General features: G+C 42.6%; 1 protein-coding gene across 1 annotated transcript in view; it reads right to left on the reverse strand.

The window, feature by feature from the left end:
* necab2 (N-terminal EF-hand calcium binding protein 2) overlaps positions 1 to 18,080 on the reverse strand; it is a 305,211-nt gene that overhangs the window by 127,749 nt on the left and 159,382 nt on the right. The window lies entirely within an intron of this gene.

Consider the following 18,080-nt stretch of genomic DNA (forward strand, 5'->3'; position numbering starts at 1 on the left):
ATCTTAGATTTAAGTATCACAAGTGAGCTAGCATCAACTGCCGTCTGCAGAAGAGCGTTCCAAATGTCTCGCACCCTTTGCGTGTAGAAGCATTTCCTAACTTCACTCCTGCACGTCCTGGCTCTAAATGTTAGGCTATGTCCCCGTGTCCTTGTATTCAAGTCTAGGAGATGCCATAAACAGTTACAAATGTCTCAGCAGTCAGAAGCAATAATCCAGCCACTGACCTGTAAATTCTGCATGGTCCCTTTAAATAGCGCCGGTGGAGGGGTCCTTCAGGCACTCTAAGACACGTTCAGATGGTCAGGGTTTGGACTGTGTGTTGAGTTGGGCGTTAAGGTCCAAAATGGTGTCTATCACTTTAAATCAGCGTTGTACACTGATTGGAGCCATTTTCTCCCTACTCTTTATGATTCCAGCGTTCCTTATCTGCGTCTGCGCTAACTCTTATACCAAGATGGCGTCCGGCGCAGGTCACGCTGGAAACGTGCGTGCGCATCCAAGACACCATCTTGGATGTCGGAGATGCCGTGTAGCGCCAAAACAACGGGTGCTACACGGCCCAATTTAGCTCCCAAGGTGTTCAGGAAAGATAGGGAAGGAAAGAAAGGAGGGTGGGTGTGTGCCAGTATTGATTAAGGAGAATATTGCAGTGCTGGAGAGAGAGGATGTCCTGGAGGGGTCAAGGACAGAATCTATTTGGTTAGAGTTAAGAAACAATAGAGGTGCCATTACACCACTGGGTATATTCTATGGGCCACCAACTAGTGGGAAGGATATAGAGGAGCAAATTTGCAGGAAATTACAGAGAGGTGCAAAAGCTCGAGATTAGTGATGACTGGGGACTTCAACTATCCTAATATAGACTGGGATAACAATAATAATATAAGGGGCAAAGAGGGGAAGGAATTTTTGAAATGTGTTCAGGATAACTTTCTTGTTCACTATGTTTCCGGCCCAATGAGGAAGGAGGCATTGCTGGACTTGGTTCTAGGGAATGAGGCCAAGTGGAGCAAGTGTCAGTGCGGGAGCATTTAGGGAGCAGCGATCATTTTTTAAAAATTCGTTCACGGGATGAGGGCGTCGCTGGCAAGGCCGGCATTTATTGCCCATCCCTAATTGCCCTTGAGAAGGTGGTGGTGAGCTGCCTTCTTGAACCGCTGCAGTCCGTGTGGTGAAGGTTCTCCCACACTGCTGTTAGGTAGGGAGTTCCAGGATTTTGACCCAGCGATGATGAAGGAACGGTGATATATTTCCAAGTCGGGATGGTGTGTGACTTGAAGGGGAACGTGCAGGTGGTGTTGTTCCCATGTACCTGCTGCCTATGATCATAGTATCATAGGGTTTAGAATAGCTATGGAAAAGGACACGGACCACTCTAAAGTAAAAATACTCAATTGGAGGACAGCCAATTTCAATGGGATGAGAACAGATCTGGCCCGGGTAAATTGGAATCACAGATTGGCAGGCAAAATTTTAATTGAACAATGATCGGCTTTAAAGTGGAGATGATTCTGGTACAGTCTAGGCACATTCCCACGAGGCAGAAAGATAGAGCAACTAAAGCCAGAGCTCCCTGAATGACAAAAGAGATCGAGAATAAGATGAAATGGGAAAAAGGGGCATATCACAGATGTCAGGTTGATAACACAAGTGAGAACCAGGCAGAATATAGAAAGTTCAGAGGGGAAAGGAGAAAGGAAATAAGAGGGGCAAAGAGAGAGTATGAGAATAGACTGGCGGCCAACATAAAAGGGAATCCAAAAGTCTTCCACAGGCAGGTAAACAGTAAACGTATAGTAAGAGGAGGGGTGGGGCTGATTAGGGACCATCGGAGATCTATTCATGGAGGCAGAGGGCATGGCCGAGGTACTAAATGAGTACTTTGCATCTATCTTTCCCAAGGAAGAAGATGCTGCCAGAGTCTGGGTAAAGGAAGATATAGTTGAAATACTGGATGGGCTAAAATTTGATAAAGAAGAGGTACTTGAAAGGCTAGCTGTACTTAAAGTAGATAAGTCACCCGGTCTGGATTGGAAGCATCCTAGGATGCTGAGGGAAGTAATGGGGGAAATTGCGGAGGTACTGGCCATAATCTTCCAAACATCCGTGCAGCCAGAGGACTGGAGAATTGCAAATGTTACATCCTTGTTCAAAAAGGGTGTAAGGATAAACCCAGCAACTACAGGCCAGTCAGTTTAACCCTGGTGGTGGGGAAACTTTTAGAAACAATATTCCGGGACAGAATTAACAATCCCTTGGATGAGTATGGATTGATTAGGGAAAGCCAGCATGGATTTGTTAAAGACAAATCATGATTAACTAACCTGATAGAATTTTTTGATGAGGTAACAGAGAGGGTAGATGAGGGTAATGCATTTGATGTGGTGTATATGGACTTTCAAAAGGCGTTTGATAAAGTGCCGCATGGTAGGCTTATCATCAAGATTGCGGCCCATGGAATAAAGGGGTCAGTAGCAACATGGATACAGAATTGGTAAAGTTACAGGAAACAGAGAGTAGTGGCGAACGGTTGTTTTTCAGACTGGAGGGAGGTGTACAATGGTGCTCCCCAGGGGTCGGTGCTGGGACCACTGCTTTTCTTGATATATATCAATGACTTGGACTTGGGTGTACAGGGCACAATTTCAAAATTTGCAGATGACACAAAGCTTGGAAGGGTAACAAACAGTGAGAAGGATAGTGATAGACTTCAAGAGGATAGAGACAGGCTGGTGGCATGGGCGGACACACGGCAGATGAAATTTAATGCAGAAAAATGCAAAGTGATACATTTCGGTAGGAAGAACGAGGAGAGCCAATAGAAACTAGAGGACACAACTCTAAAAGGGTTACAGGAACAGCGGGATCTGGGGGTCTATGTACACAAATCATTGAAGGTGGCAAAGCAGGTTGAGAAAGCGGTTAAAGCATACGGGATCCTAGGCTTTATCAATAGAGGTATAGAGTGCAAAAGTATGGAAGTCATGATGAACTTTATAAAACACTGGTTTGGCCACAGTTGGAATATTGTGTCCAGTTCTGGGCACCATACTTTAGGAAACATGTGAAATCTTAAAGAGGATGCAGAAGAGGTTTACGAGAATGATTCCAGGGATGAGGGACTTTCCTTAAGTGGATAGAATGGAGAAGCTGGGGATGTTCTCCTTGGAACAGAGAAGGTTGAGATGAGATTTGATAGAGGTATTCAAAATCATGAAGGATCGAGACCAAGCAGATAGAGAGAAACTGTTCCCATTGGCAGAAGGGTCAAGAACCAAAGGACATAGATTTAAGGTGATTGGCAAAAGAACCAAAGGTGACATGAGGAAAAACTTTTTTAGACAGAGAATGGTTAGGATCTGGAATGCACTGCCCGAGGGGGTGGTGGAGGCAGATTCAATCATGGTCTTCAAAAGGGAAATGGATAAGTACTTGAAAGAAAAACATTTGCAGAGCTACGGGGATTGGGGGGGGAGGGGTGGGAGTGGAACTAGCTGGATTGCACATGCATACAGCTGGCACGGAATAAATGGGCCAAATGGCCTCCATCTGTGCTGTAACCTTTCTTTATTCTATGATTATAATCTGTCCCAACCAATGAGAGACCAAATATACTGTAACAATCAGTCCCCAACCAATGAGAGACCAAATATACTGTAACAATCAGTCCCCAACCAATGAGAGACCAAATATACTGTAACAATCTGTCCCCAATCAATGAGAGACAAAATATACTGTAACAATCTGTCCCCAATCAATGAGAGACCAAATATACTATAACAATCTGTCCCAAATCATTGAGAACAAATAAACAGTAACAATATGTTTGCAATCAATCAGAAATAAAATAAACTGTAACAATCGGTCCCCAATCAATGAGAGAAAAAAATATACTGTAACAATCTGCCCCCAATCAATGAGACCAAATATACCGTAACACACTGTCCCCAATCAATGAGAGACAAAACATACTGTAACAATTGGCCCCCATTCAATAAGGGACAAAATATACTATAACAATCTGTCCCCAATCAATCAGAGACAAAATATACTGTAACAATCTGTCCCCAGTCAATCAGAGATGCTGAGACTATTGTGGATAGCACATTCAGTGAGGTGGTCACACCGCAGGTAAAGATTACGCAGGCAGAAAGGAAATGGGTGACCGCCAGGCAGAGTAAAAGGCAGGTAGAGCAGGAGTTCCCTGGGGCCATCTCCCTCTCAAACAGATATTTTGCTTTGGATACTGTTGGGAGAGATGCTTATCAGGGAAAAGCAGCAAGAGCCTAGTTCGTGGCACCACGGGTGGCTCTGCTGCACAGGAGGGGAGGAAGAAGAGTGGCAGGCCTATAGTGATAGGGGATTCAATTGTAAAGGGAACAGATAGGCGTTTCTGCGGCCGCAAACGTGACTCCAGGATGGTATGTTGCCTCCTTCTTGCTAGGGTCAAGGATGTCACGGAACGGCTGCAGGGCATTCTGGAGGAGGAGGGTGAACAGCCAGTAGTCGTGGTCCATATCGGTACCAACGACATAGGTAAAAAAAAGGGATGAGGTCCTGCAAGGTGAATTTAAGGAGTTAGGAGATAAATTAAAAAGCAGGACCTCAAAGGTGGTGATCTCAGGATTACATCCAGTGCCACGTGCTAGTGAGGAAAAGAACAGGAGAATAGACAGGATGAATGCGTGGCTGCAGGGATGGTGTAGGAGGGAGGGATTTAGATTCCTGGGACATTGGGACCGGTTCTGGGGAAGGTGGGACCTGTACAAGCGGGACGGGTTACACCCGAGCAGGACCGGGACCAATGTCCTCGCGGGGGTGTTTGCTAGTGCTGTTGGGGAAGGTTTAAACTAGAGTGGCAGGGGGATGAGAACCTGAGCGGGGAGTCAGAAGGGAGTAAAGTTGAGAGCAGCAAGAGAGGGGAAGACCCAGGGGAAATCTACAATACAAATAGTACAAACAGTTGTTCAAGAACAAGTGAAAGGGAAAAGCGTAGAGCAGCAGAAAGAAAGTGTACTTTAGACACTACTGATAAAATAAAAACTAGAAGGCGTAAGGCGATTAACCCAGCATCATAGCTGAAGGTCAGGCTAGGGTGTGTGGCCCAACTAAGAGTTCTATATACAAATGCACAGAGTATAAGGAATAAATTAAATGAACTACAGGTTCAAATTCAAATTGGAGGGTATGACATGATAGCTATTACTGAGACATGGCTGCAGGATGGTCAGGATTGGGAACTAAATATACCGGGTTATAAGGTCTACAGGAGAGACAGGGAAAATGGAAGAGGGGGAGGAGTAGCCTTAGTGATTAGAGATGAAATCAATTCAATGATAAAGGAGGATATAATAAGAGGTAAGCAGCCAACAGAGACCTTATGGGTTGAATTGAGAAATAGGAAAGGATCTAAGACTACAGTGGGAGTTGTGTATCGGACCCCTGGCAGCAGCTCTGAAGTGCTAGATTGTATAAATGCAGAGATTAGACAAGCATGTAACAAAGGCATAGTGGTCTTAATGGGGGACTTTAACCTTCACATAGATTGGGGAAAGTAGACTAGCAACTGTCAGAAAGGTAGTGAATTTCTTGAGTGTGTCCGGGATAGTTTTCTGCAGCAGTATGTCCCAGAGGCAACAAGGGGGCAAGCCATACTAGATTTAGTAATGAGTAATGAACCAGATTTAGTTAACAGCTTAACTGTGCGTGAACATCTATCCAACAGTGATCATAACATGATCGAGTTCAATGTAGTGTTTGAAAGGGAAAAAAGTGAACCAGCTGCTAAGGTTCTAGACTTGGGTAAGGCCGACTTCAATGGGATGAGACAGAGACTGTCCACAGTAAACTGGGCAAATCTGTTAATGGGTAAAACGACTGATGATCAGTGGGAAATGTTTAAAGAAACATTTAACGAGATACAGAACCAGTTTATACCCCTGAGGGGCAAGAACTCTACTTGCCAAAAAAAAGCCATGGACAACTAAAGAGGTAAGGGACAGTATAAGACATAAGGAAAGGGAATACAAAAAGGCAAAAAATGGCACAGATCCTGGCGAATGGGAAAGATACAAAGATCAACAAAGGGTCACAAAACAGATAGTAAGAGCTACAAAAAGAGAGTATGAAAAGAAACTTGCAAGGGATATCAAAACCAATATGAAGAACTTTTATAGTTATATTAGGAAAAAGAGGGTGGTCAGGAGCAGTGTTGGCCCCTTAAAAACTGAAAGTAGGGATATTGTCATTGACAATGGGGATATGACGGACATGTTGAATAATTACTTTGCATCAGTATTTACAATAGAAAAAGAGGATAGCATGCCGGAAATCCCAAGAAAACTAATATTGAATCAGGGACAGGGACTCAATAAAATTAACATAAGTAAAGCAACAGTAATGAAGAAAATAATAGCACTAAAGAGTGACAAATCCCCAGGACCAGATGGTTTCCATCCCAGGGTTTTAAAGGAAGTAGTTGAGCACATTGCGGATGCCCTAACTATAATCTTTCAAAGTTCTCTAGATTCAGGAACTGTCCCTCTAGATTGGAAAATTGCACATGTCACTACGCTTTTTAAGAAAGGAGAGAGAGGCAAACCAGGGAATTATAGACCAGTTAGCCTAACATCTGTTGTGGGGAAAATGCTGGAGTCTATAATTAAGGATCGGGTGACTGAACACCTCGAGAATTTTCAGTTAATCAGGGAGAGCCAGCATGGATTTGTGAAAGGTAGGTTGTGCCTGACAAACCTGATTGAATTTTTTGAAGATGTGACTAAAGTAGTGAACAGGGGAATGTCAACGGATGTTATTTATATGGACTTCCAGAAGGCATTTGATAAGGTCCCACATAAGAGACTGTTAGCTAAGTTAGAAGCTCATGGAATCGAGGGAAAAGTACGGACTTGGTTAGGAAATTGGCTGAGCGAAAGGCGACAGAGAGTAGGAATAATGGGTAAGTACTCACATTGGCAGGATGTGACTAGTGGAGTCCCGCAGGGATCTGTCTTGGGGCCTCAATTATTCACAATTTTTTTAACGACTTAGATGAAGGCATAGAAAGTGTCATATCTAAGTTTGCTGATGACACAAAGATTGGTGGCATTGTAAGCAGTGTAGATGAAAACATAAAATTACAAAGGGATATTGATAAAATAGGTGAATGGGCAAAACTGTGGCAAATGGAATTCTATGCAGACAAATGTGAGGTCATCCACTTTGGATCAAAAAAGGATAGAACAGGGTACTTTCTAAATGGTAAAAAGTTAAAAACAGTGGATGTCCAAAAGGACTTAGGGGTTCAGGAACATAGATCATTGAAGTGTCATGAACAGGTGCAGAAAATAATCAATAAGGCTAATGGAATGCTGGCCTTTATATCTCAAGGACTAGAGTACAAGGGGGCAGAAGTTATGCTGCAGCTATACAAAACCCTGGTTAGACCGCACCTGGAGTACTGTGAGCAGTTCTGGGCACCGCACCTTTGGAAGGACATATTGGCCTTGGAGGGAGTGCAGCGTAGGTTTACTGGAATGATACCCGGACTTCAAGGGTTAAGTTACAAGGAGAGATTACACAAATTGGGGTTGTATTCTCTAGAGTTTCGAAGGTTAAGGGGTGATCTGATCGAAGTTTATAAGATCGTAAGGGGATAGAGAGAGACTATTTCCGTTGGTTGGGGATTCTAGGAGTAGGGGGCACAGTCTAAAAATTAGAGCCAGACCTTTCAGGAGTGAGATTAGAAAACATTTCTACACACCCTGGGTGGTAGAAGTTTGGAACTCTCTTCCGCAAACGGCAATTGATACGAGCTCAATTGCTAAATTTAAATCTGAGATAGATAGCTTTTTGTCAACCAAAGGTATTAAGGGATATGGGCCAAAGGCAGGTATATGGAGCTAGATCACAGATCAGCCATGAACTTACCAAATGGCAGAGCAGGCACGAGGGGCTAAATGGCCTACTCCTGTTCCTATGTTCCTATGTTCCTACACAAAATATATTGTAACAATCAGTCCCGAATAAAGAGAGAGAAAATCTACCGGAACAATCTGTCCACAGTCATTGAGAGAAAAAATATATTGTAACAATCTGTAAAGAACCAATCAGAGACAAAATATACGATAACAATCAGTCCCCAATCAATGAGAGACAAAATATACCATAAGAATCTAACCCCAATCAATGACAGAAAAAAATATACTGTAACAATCTGTCCCCAATCATTGAGACCAAATAAACTGTAACAATCTGTCCCCAATCAATGAGACAAAATGTATTGTAACAAACCATTCCCAATCAATGTGTGACAAAATATCCTGAAACAATCCGTCCCCAATCAATGGGAGACAAAATATACTGTAACATTCTGTCCAGATCAATGAGAGACAAAATATAATGAAACATTCTGTCCCCAATCCAGGAGAAAAAATATATTGTAACAATTTGTCCCCAATCAATAAGAGAGCAAACAAACTGTAATAATCTGTCCCCAATCAATGAGAGAAAATATACTGTAACAATCAGTCCCCAATCAATGAGAGACCAAATACTGTGACAATCTGTCCCAAATCAATGAGAGAAAATATACTGTAACAATCTGTCCCCAATCAATGAGAGAAAATATACTGTAACAATCTGTCCCCAATCAATGAGAGAAAATATACTGTAACAATCTGTCCCCAATCAATGAGAGAAAATATACTGTAACAATCTGTCCCCAATCAATGAGAGACAAAATATGCCATAACAATCTGTCCGCAATCAATGACAGACAAAATATACTGTAACAATCTGTCCCCAATCAATGAGAGACCAAATACTGTGACAATCTGTCCCCAATCAATGAGAGACACCTGGAATACTGCATACAGTTTTGGTCTCCATACTTAAGAAAAGACATACTTGCTCTCGAGGCAGTCCAAAGAAGGTTCACTCGGTTAATCCCAGGGATGAGGGGGTGGACATATGAGGAGAGGTTGAGTAGATTGGGACTCTACTCATTGGAGTTCAGAAGAATGAGAGGCGATCTTATTGAAACATATAAGATTGTGAAGGGGCTTGATCGGGTGGATGCGGTAAGGATGTTCCCAAGGATGGGTGAAACTAGAACTAGGGGGCATAATCTTAGAATAAGGGGCTGCTCTTTCAAAACTGAGATGAGGAGAAACTTCTTCACTCAGAGGGTAGTAGGTCTGTGGAATTTGCTGCCCCAGGAAGCTGTGGAAGCTACATCATTAAATAAATTTAAAACAGAAATCAACAGTTTCCTAGAAGTAAAGGGAATTAGGGGTTACGGGGAGCGGGCAGGAAATTGGACATGAATTTAGATTTGAGGTTAGGATCAGATCAGCCATGATCTTATTGAATGGCGGAGCAGGCTCGAGGGGCCGATTGGCCTACTCCTGCTCCTATTTCTTATGTTCTTATGTTCTTATGTTAAAATATACTGTAACAATCTGTCCCCAATCAATGAGAGACAAAATATACTGTAACAAACTGTCCCCAATAAATGGGTGAAAAAATACACCATAACAATGTGTGTGCAATCAGTGAGACAGAATAGATTGAAACAAGTCGTCCTCAATAAATGAAAGAAAAAATATACTGTAACAATCCGTCCACAAGTAATGAGTGACAAAATATCCTGCAACATTCCGTCCACAATCAATGAGAGACCAAATATATTTTAACAATCTGTCCCCAATCAATCAGCGATAAAATATACTGTAACAATCTGACCCAATCAATAAGTGACAAAATATACTGTAACAATCTGTCCCCAATCAGAGAGACAAAATATACAGTAACAATCAGTCCCCATTCAATGAGAGACAAAATATACAGTAACAATCAGTCCACAATGAATGAATGACAAAATATACTGCAACAATCTGTCCCCAATCAATGAGAGACAAAATATACTGTAACAATCTGTCCCCAATCAGAGAGACAAAATATACTGTAATAATCTGTCCTCAATCATGTAATACTAAAGAGACATTAACAATCTGTCCCTAATCAATGAGAGACAAAATATAATGCAACAATCCGTCCCCAATCAATCAGGTCAGGCATGTGATGGAATACTCCCCACTTGTCTGGATGAGTGCAGCTCCAACAACACTCAAGAAGCTCGACACCATCCAGGGCAAAGCAGCCCTCTTGATTGGCACCCCATGCACCAGCCTAAACATTCACTTCCTTCACCACCGGCGCACTGTGGCTGCAGTGTGTACCATCCACAGGATGCACTGCAGCAACTCGCCAAGGCTTCTTTGACAGCACCTCCCAAACCCGCGACCTCTACCACCTAGAAGGACAAGGGCAGCAGGCACATTGGAACAACACCACCTGCACATTCCCCACCAAGTCACACACCATTCCGACTTGGAAATATATCGCCGTTCCTTCATCGTCACTGGGTCAAAATCCTGGAACTCCCTTCCTAACAGCACTGTGGGAGAACCTTCAATATATGGACTGCAGCGGTTCAAGAAGGTGGCTCAGCACCACCTTCTCAAGGGCAATTAGGGATGGGCAATAAATGCTGGTCTTGCCAGCGATGCCCACATCCCATGAATGAATTTAAAATATACTGTAACAATCTGTCCCCAATCAATGAGATAAAATATACTGTAACAATCTGTCCCCAATCAATGAGATAAAATATACTGTAACAATCTGTCCCCAATCAATGAGAGACCAAATATACTGTAACAATCTGTCCCCAATCAATGAGAGACCAAATATACTGTAACAATCTGTCCCCAATCAATGAGATAAAATATACTGTAACAATCTGTCCCCAATCAATGAGAGACCAAATATACTGTAACAATCTGTCCCCAATCAATGAGAGACCAAATATACTGTAACAATCTGTCCCCAATCAATGAGAGACCAAATATACTGTAACAATCTGTCCCCAATCAATGAGATAAAATATACTATAACAATCAGTCCCCAATCAATGAGAGACAAAATTTACTGTAACAACCTGTCCCCAATGAGAGACCAAATATACTGTAACAATCAGTCCCCAATCAATGAGAGACCAAATATACTGTAACAATCAGTCCCCAATCAATGAGAGACCAAATATACTGTAACAATCTGTCCCCAATCAATGAGATAAAATATACTGTAACAATCTGTGCCCAATCAATGAGAGACCAAATATACTGTAACAATCCGTCCAAAACCAATGAGAGGCCAAATATACTGTAACAATCTGTCCCCAATCAATGAGACAAATTATACTGTAACCATCAGTCCCCAATCTACGAGAGACAAAATATCCTTTTTTTTATATGGAGACCGGAACTGTGCACAGTACGCTAAATGTGGTGTAACCAAGGTTCTATACAAGTTTGACGTAGCTTCTCTGATTTTCAATTCTATCCCTCTGGAAATGAAGCACTGTGCTTTGTTTGCTTTTTTTCGGGCTTTTTTAACCTGCATCGCTACTTTTCGTGGTTTTTGTTTCTTTACCCTTTGATCTCTTTGCTCCTCTATCACAGTTAGACTCTTATTTTCCAAGGAGAATGTCGCCTCCTTATTCTTCCTACCAAAGTGCACCAGCTCACAATTATTGTTACGTCCTTTTGTGTTTACAACATTGGCTTTTTTAACAGCATGATCAAATCGTCCTGCCACCGTCAAAGATTTGTGTTCGTAAACTCCCAGGTCTCTCTATTCCTGCACCCCCTTTAAAATTATCTTTATATTGCCGCTCCTCATACTTCCTTCCAAAATTCTGTCGTATCTGACTAATTGATTGAATTTTTTGAGGAGGTAACATGGAGGGTAGATGAGGGTAGTGCATTTGATGCAGTCTACATGGATTTTAGCAAGGCTTTTGAGAAGGTCCCACATGGCAGACTGGTGAAAAAAGTAAAGGCCCATGGGATTCAAGGGAAAATGGCAAGTTGGATCCAAAATTGGCTCAGTGGCAGGAGAAGGTAATGGTTGACGGGTGTCTTTGTGACTAGAAGGATATTTCCAGTGGGTTTCCGCAGGGCTCAGTCCTAGGTCCCTTGCTTTTTGTGGTATACGCTAATGATTTGGACTTAAATATAGGGGGCATGATTAGGAAGTTTGCAGGTGATACAAAAATTGGCCGTGGTTGATAGTGAGGAGGAAAGCTGTAGGCTGCAGGAAGATATCAATGGACTGCTCAGATGGGCAGAAAAGTGACAAATGGAATTCAATCCAGAGAAGTGTGAGGTAATGCATTTGGGGAGGGCAAACAAGGCAAGGGAGTACACAATAAATGGGAGGATACTGAGAGGTGCAGAAGAACAGAGGGACCTTGGAGTGCATGTCCACAGATAACTGGACAAAGCAGGACAGGTAGATATGATGGTTCAGAAGGCATTTGGAATATTTTCCTTTATTAGCAGAGGCATAGAATATAAGAACAGGGAGTTTATGCTAGAACTGTATAAAACACTAGTTAGGCCACAGTTTGAGTACTGCGTACAGTTTTGGACACCACATTACAGGAAAGTTGTGATTGCACCAGAGAGGGTACAGAGGAGATTTACAAGGATGTTGCTAGGACTGGAGAATTTTAGCTACGATGACAGATTGGATAGACTTGAGTTGTTTTCCTTGGAGCAGAGGAGGCTGAGGGGTGATTTAATTGAGGGGCCTAGATAGAATGGATAGGAGGAATCTATTTCCCTTAGCAGAGAGGTCAATAACCAGGGGGCATAGATTTAAAGTGATTGGTAGAAGGATTAGAGGGGAGCTGAGGAAATTTATTTTTCACTCAGAGGGTGGTGGGGGTCTGGAACTCACTGCCTGAAAGGGTGGTAGAGGCAGAAACCCTCAACTCATTTCAAAAGTACCTGGATGTACACCTCAAATGCCGTAACCTACAGGGCCACGGACCAAGTGCAGTAAAGTGGGATTAGGCTGGGTGGCTCATTTTTGGCTGGCACGGACACGATGGGCCAAATGGCCTCCTTCTGTGTCGTAACATTTCTATGATTCTATGATTCATCATTTCACACTTGTCTGCCCTAAATTTCATTCACCATGTGTCTGCCCATTTCACCAGTCTGTCTATGTCCTTCTGAAGTTTGCTACTATCCCCTTCACTATTTACTACATTTCTGAGTTTCATATCATCTGCAAAGTTTTAAATTATGCCCTGTGTACCCAAGTCCAGGTTATTACATGGACTAACATGGTGGGCATGACATTAGAAGAAAAGATCAAAAAAGATATAAAAACATTTAAAATAGAAGAGGGGGAGACAATCAATAAACTAATTAAACTTAGAGAGGATAAAACCCCTGATCCAGATGGATTCCATCCGCGAATATTAAAAGAAGTTAGGGAGGAGATAGCAGAGGCACTATTACATATATATAAAAATTAAATAGAAAAGGGAATAGTGCCAGAGGACTGCCGGACAGCTAATGTTATTCTGAAATTTAAAAAGGGAGATGGAACAAGTCCAGGGAACTATAGACCAGTTAGCTTAAGGTCAATGGTAGGAAAGATAATGGAATCCTTACTCAAAGATGTAATAGAAAAACATCTCAAAACCGAAAATATAATATGGATTTCAAAAGGGAAGGTCCAACCTTAATGAATTCCTTGAAGAAGTAACAAAAAGAATAGAGAAGGGTAATTCAGTAGATGCAATATATTTGGATTTTCAAAAGGCCTTCAATAAGGCATCGCATAGTAGACTCACGACTAAAGTCAGACCATATAGAATCAGGGGACAAGTAGCAGAATGGATAGCAAGCAGGCTACAAAACAGAAAGAAGAGAGTAGAGGTTAAAGGTAGTTACTCAAACGGCAAAAGGTAAGAAGTGGTGTTCCACATGGGTCGGTGCTGGGACCAATGTTGTTCACAATTTACATCAAAGATTTGGACTTGGGAATTGGAAGTATAATTTCAAAATTTGTGGGTGGCAGCAAATTGGGGGGTATAGTTAATACTGAGGAGGACTGTGACAAAATACCAAAAGACGTTAATAAACTTGCAGAATGGGCGTGTAAATGGCAAATGAATTTCAATATAGATAAGTTTGAGGTGGTACATTTTGGTAGGAAGAATAAGGAGACAACATACTCCTTGGAAAACAAGAATCTAAATGGGGTAAAGGAGCAAAGGGATCTGGGGGTACAGATACACAAATCACTAGAATTAGCGACGCATGTTATAAGGCCATTAAAAAAAAGCAAACAAAGCACCGGGGTTCATTTCTAGAGGGATCGAATTGAAAAGCAGAGAAGTTATGTTAAACTTGTATCGAACCTTGGTTAGACCACATTTGGAATACTGTGAACAGTTCTGATCTCCATTTTATAAAAAGGATATAGAGGTACTGGAGAAAGTGCAAAACAGATTTACTAGGATGATACCAGACTGAGAGGTTATACCTATCAGGAAAGATTAAATAAGTTGGGGCTCTTTTCTTTAGAAAAGAGAAGGCTGAAGGGTGACCTGATAGAGGTCTTTAAAATTATGAAAGAGTTCAATAGGGTAGACGCCAGAACTAGGGGCCATAAATATAAGAATTCAGGAGAATTCGGGAGAAACTTCTTTATCCAGAAAATTGCTAGGGTGTGGAGCTTGTTGAGGCGACTAGTGTAAATGCATTTAAGGGGAAGCTGGATAAACACATGAAGGAGAATGGAATAGAAGATTATGTTGAGGCTTTGGCTGAAGAAGTGTGGGAGGAGGCTCGTGTGGAGCATAAACACAGGATGGACCTGTTGGGCCGAATGGCCTGTTTCTGTGTGGTACATTCTATGTAACTCTATGTAATGAATACATATCAAAAAGAGCAGTGGTCCTAATACTGACCCCTGGAGATACCACTGTATACTTCCCTCCGGTCTGAAAAAGAACTGTTCACCACTATTCTCTGCTTTCTGTTCTTTAGCCAATTTTGTATCCATGCTGCCATTGTCCCTTTACTCCCATGGGCTTCAATTTTGCTAACAAGTCTATTTTCTGGTACTTTATCAAACGCCTTGTAAAAGTCCATATACACAACATCAATTGCACTACCCTCATCAAACCTTTCTATTACTTCATCGAAGAACTCATTTAGTCATCATCTGATTGAATGATGGAGCAGGCTCGAGGGGCCGCATGGCCTACTCCTGCTCCTATTTCTTATGTTCTTATGTTCTTAAGTTAGTCAAACATGATTTGACTTTATTAATACCAACACCATCAACATTAATACCAACACCACCAACATGGCTAACACCAATACCAACACCAGCAACAACACTAACACCAACACCAAAACCACCAGCAACATTAATACCAACACCACCAACATGGCTAACACCAATACCAACACCAGCAACAAAACCAATACTAACACCAAAACCACCAGCAACACCAATACCAACACCACCAACATGGCTAACGCCAATACCAACAGCACCAACATGGCTAACGCCAATACCAACACCACCAACATGGCTAACGCCAATACCAACACCACCAACATGGCTAACGCCAATACCAACACCAACAACAACACCAATACTAACACCAAAACCACCAGCAACATCAATACCAACAGCAGCAACAACACCAATATTAGCAGCAACCCTTGAGATAAAGGCCAACATTCCATTAGCCTTTTAAAATATTTTCTGTACCTGTCCACTAGTTATAAATGATTTCTCTACATGGGCCCCTCTATGGGATTGATGTTTTTGATGGTTTTGGTGTTAATACCAACTGTCATTCATTAACCCACGTTTTTCCAAGTGACAATTAATTTTGTATCAGATTATTGTCTCTAAAAGTTTCAGCACCACTAATGGTAGGCTCACTGGCCTGTAGTTACTGGGTTTATCCCTCTCCCATTTTTGGGCTGGGGTGTAACATTTACAATCCTCCAGTTCTCCAGCACCACTCCCGTATCTAAGGAGGATTGGAAGATTGTGGACAGACCCTTTGCAATTTCCACCCTTACTTCCCTCAGCAGCCTCGGATGTGTCCCATCCGGACAGGTGACTTTTCTACTTTGAGTCCTGCCAACCTTTTAAGTACCTCCTCTATCTGTTTTTATCCTATCTAATTTCTCTACTTGGACCTAAGAAAGATAGATCAGAGTATTTTCTAAATGGTGAGAAACTAGGAACTGTGGAGGAGCAGAAAGATTTAGGGATTCATGTACAGGAATCACAGAAAAAAAGTGGACAGGTGCAAAAAATATGTTAAAAGGCTAATGGAATGTTAACCTCTATCACAAGGGTTGCTGGTGTTAGTATTGGTGTTGTTGGTGGTTTTAGTGTTAGCCGTGGTGTTGGTGGTGTTGGTGTTGTTGGTGGTTTTGGTGTTAGCCATGGTGTTGGTGGTGTTGGTGGTGTTGGTGTTGTTGGTGGTTTTGGTGTTAGCCGTGGTGTTGTTGGTGGTTTTGGTGTTAGCCGTGGTGTTGGTATTGGTGTTGTTGGTGGTTTTAGTGTTAGCCGTGGTGTTGGTGGTGTAGGTATTGGTGTTGTTGGTGGTTTTGGTGTTAGCCGTAGAGTTGCTGGTGTTGGTATTGGTGTAGTTGGTGATTTTAGTGTTAGCCATGGTGTTGTTGGTGGTTTTGGTGTTAGTAGTGGTGTTGCTGGTGTTAGTATTGGTGTTGTTGGTGGTTTTAGTGTTAGCCGTGGTGTTGGTGGTGTTGGTGTTGTTGGTGGTTTTGGTGTTAGCCATGGTGTTGGTGGTGTTGGTGGTGTTGGTGTTGTTGGTGGTTTTGGTGTTAGCCGTGGTGTTGTTGGTGGTTTTGGTGTTAGCCGTGGTGTTGGTATTGGTGTTGTTGGTGGTTTTAGTGTTAGCCGTGGTGTTGGTGGTGTAGGTATTGGTGTTGTTGGTGGTTTTGGTGTTAGCCGTAGAGTTGCTGGTGTTGGTATTGGTGTAGTTGGTGATTTTAGTGTTAGCCATGGTGTTGTTGGTGGTTTTGGTGTTAGTAGTGGTGTTGCTGGTGTTAGTATTGGTGTTGTTGGTGGTCTTGATGTTAGCCGTGGTGTTGCCGGTGTTGCAATTAGTGTTGTTGGTGGTTTTGGTGTTAGTCCTGGTGTTGTTGGTGGTTTTGGTGTTAGCCATGGTGTTGTTGGTGGTTTTGGTGTTAGTTTTAGTGTTGCTGGTGTTATTGTGGTGTTGTTGGTGGTTTTGGTGTTATTGTGGTGTTGTTGGTGGTTTTGGTGTTAGTCCTTGTGTTGTTGGTGGCTTTGGTGTTATCCATGGTGTTGGTGGTTTTGGTGTTAGTCGTGGTGTTGCTGATGTTAGTATTGGTGTTGTTGGTGGTTTTGGTGTTATCCATGGTGTTGGTGGTTTTGGTGTTAGTCGTGGTGTTGCTGATGTTAGTATTGGTGTTGTTGGTGGTTTTGGTGTTATCCATGGTGTTGGTGGTTTTGGTGTTAGTCGTGGTGTTGCTGTTGTTGGTATTGGTTTTGTTGGTGGTTTTGGTTTTAGCCATGGTGTTGGTGGTAGTTTTGGTGTTAGCTGTGGTGTTGGTGGTGGTTTTGGCATTAACCGTGGTGTTGGTGGTGGTTTTAGTGTTAGCCGTGGTGTTGGTGGTGGTTTTGGTGTTAGCCGTGGTGTTGGTGGAGGTTTTGATGTTAGCCATGGTGTTGGTGGTGGCTTTGGTGTTAGCCGTGGTGTTGGTGGTGTTAGCCGTGGTGTTGGTGGTGGTTTTGGTGTTAGCCATGGTGTTGGTGGTGGTTTTGGTGTTAGCCGAGGTGTTGGTGGTGGTTTTGGTGTTAGCCATGGTGTTGGTGGTGGTTTTGGTGTTAGCCATGGTGTTGATGGTGTTAGCCGTGGTGTTGGTGGTGTTAGCCATGGTGTTGGTGGTGGTTTTGATGTTAGCCATGGTGTTGATGGTGGTTTAGGCGTTAGCCATGGTGTTGGTGGTGGTTTTGGTGTTATCCATGGTGTTGGTGTTGTTAGCCAAGGTGTTGGTGTTAGCCGGGGTGTTGGTGGTGGTTTTGGTGTTAGCTGTGGTGTTGGTGGTGTTAGGTGGTGTTGGTGGTGGTTTTGGTGTTAGCCGTGGTGTTGATGCTGGTTTTGGTGTTAGCCATAGTGACGATGCTGG

Source organism: Heptranchias perlo, chromosome 16, assembly GCF_035084215.1.
Source record: "Heptranchias perlo isolate sHepPer1 chromosome 16, sHepPer1.hap1, whole genome shotgun sequence".
In the NCBI taxonomy this organism is placed as follows: Eukaryota; Metazoa; Chordata; class Chondrichthyes; order Hexanchiformes; family Hexanchidae; genus Heptranchias; species Heptranchias perlo.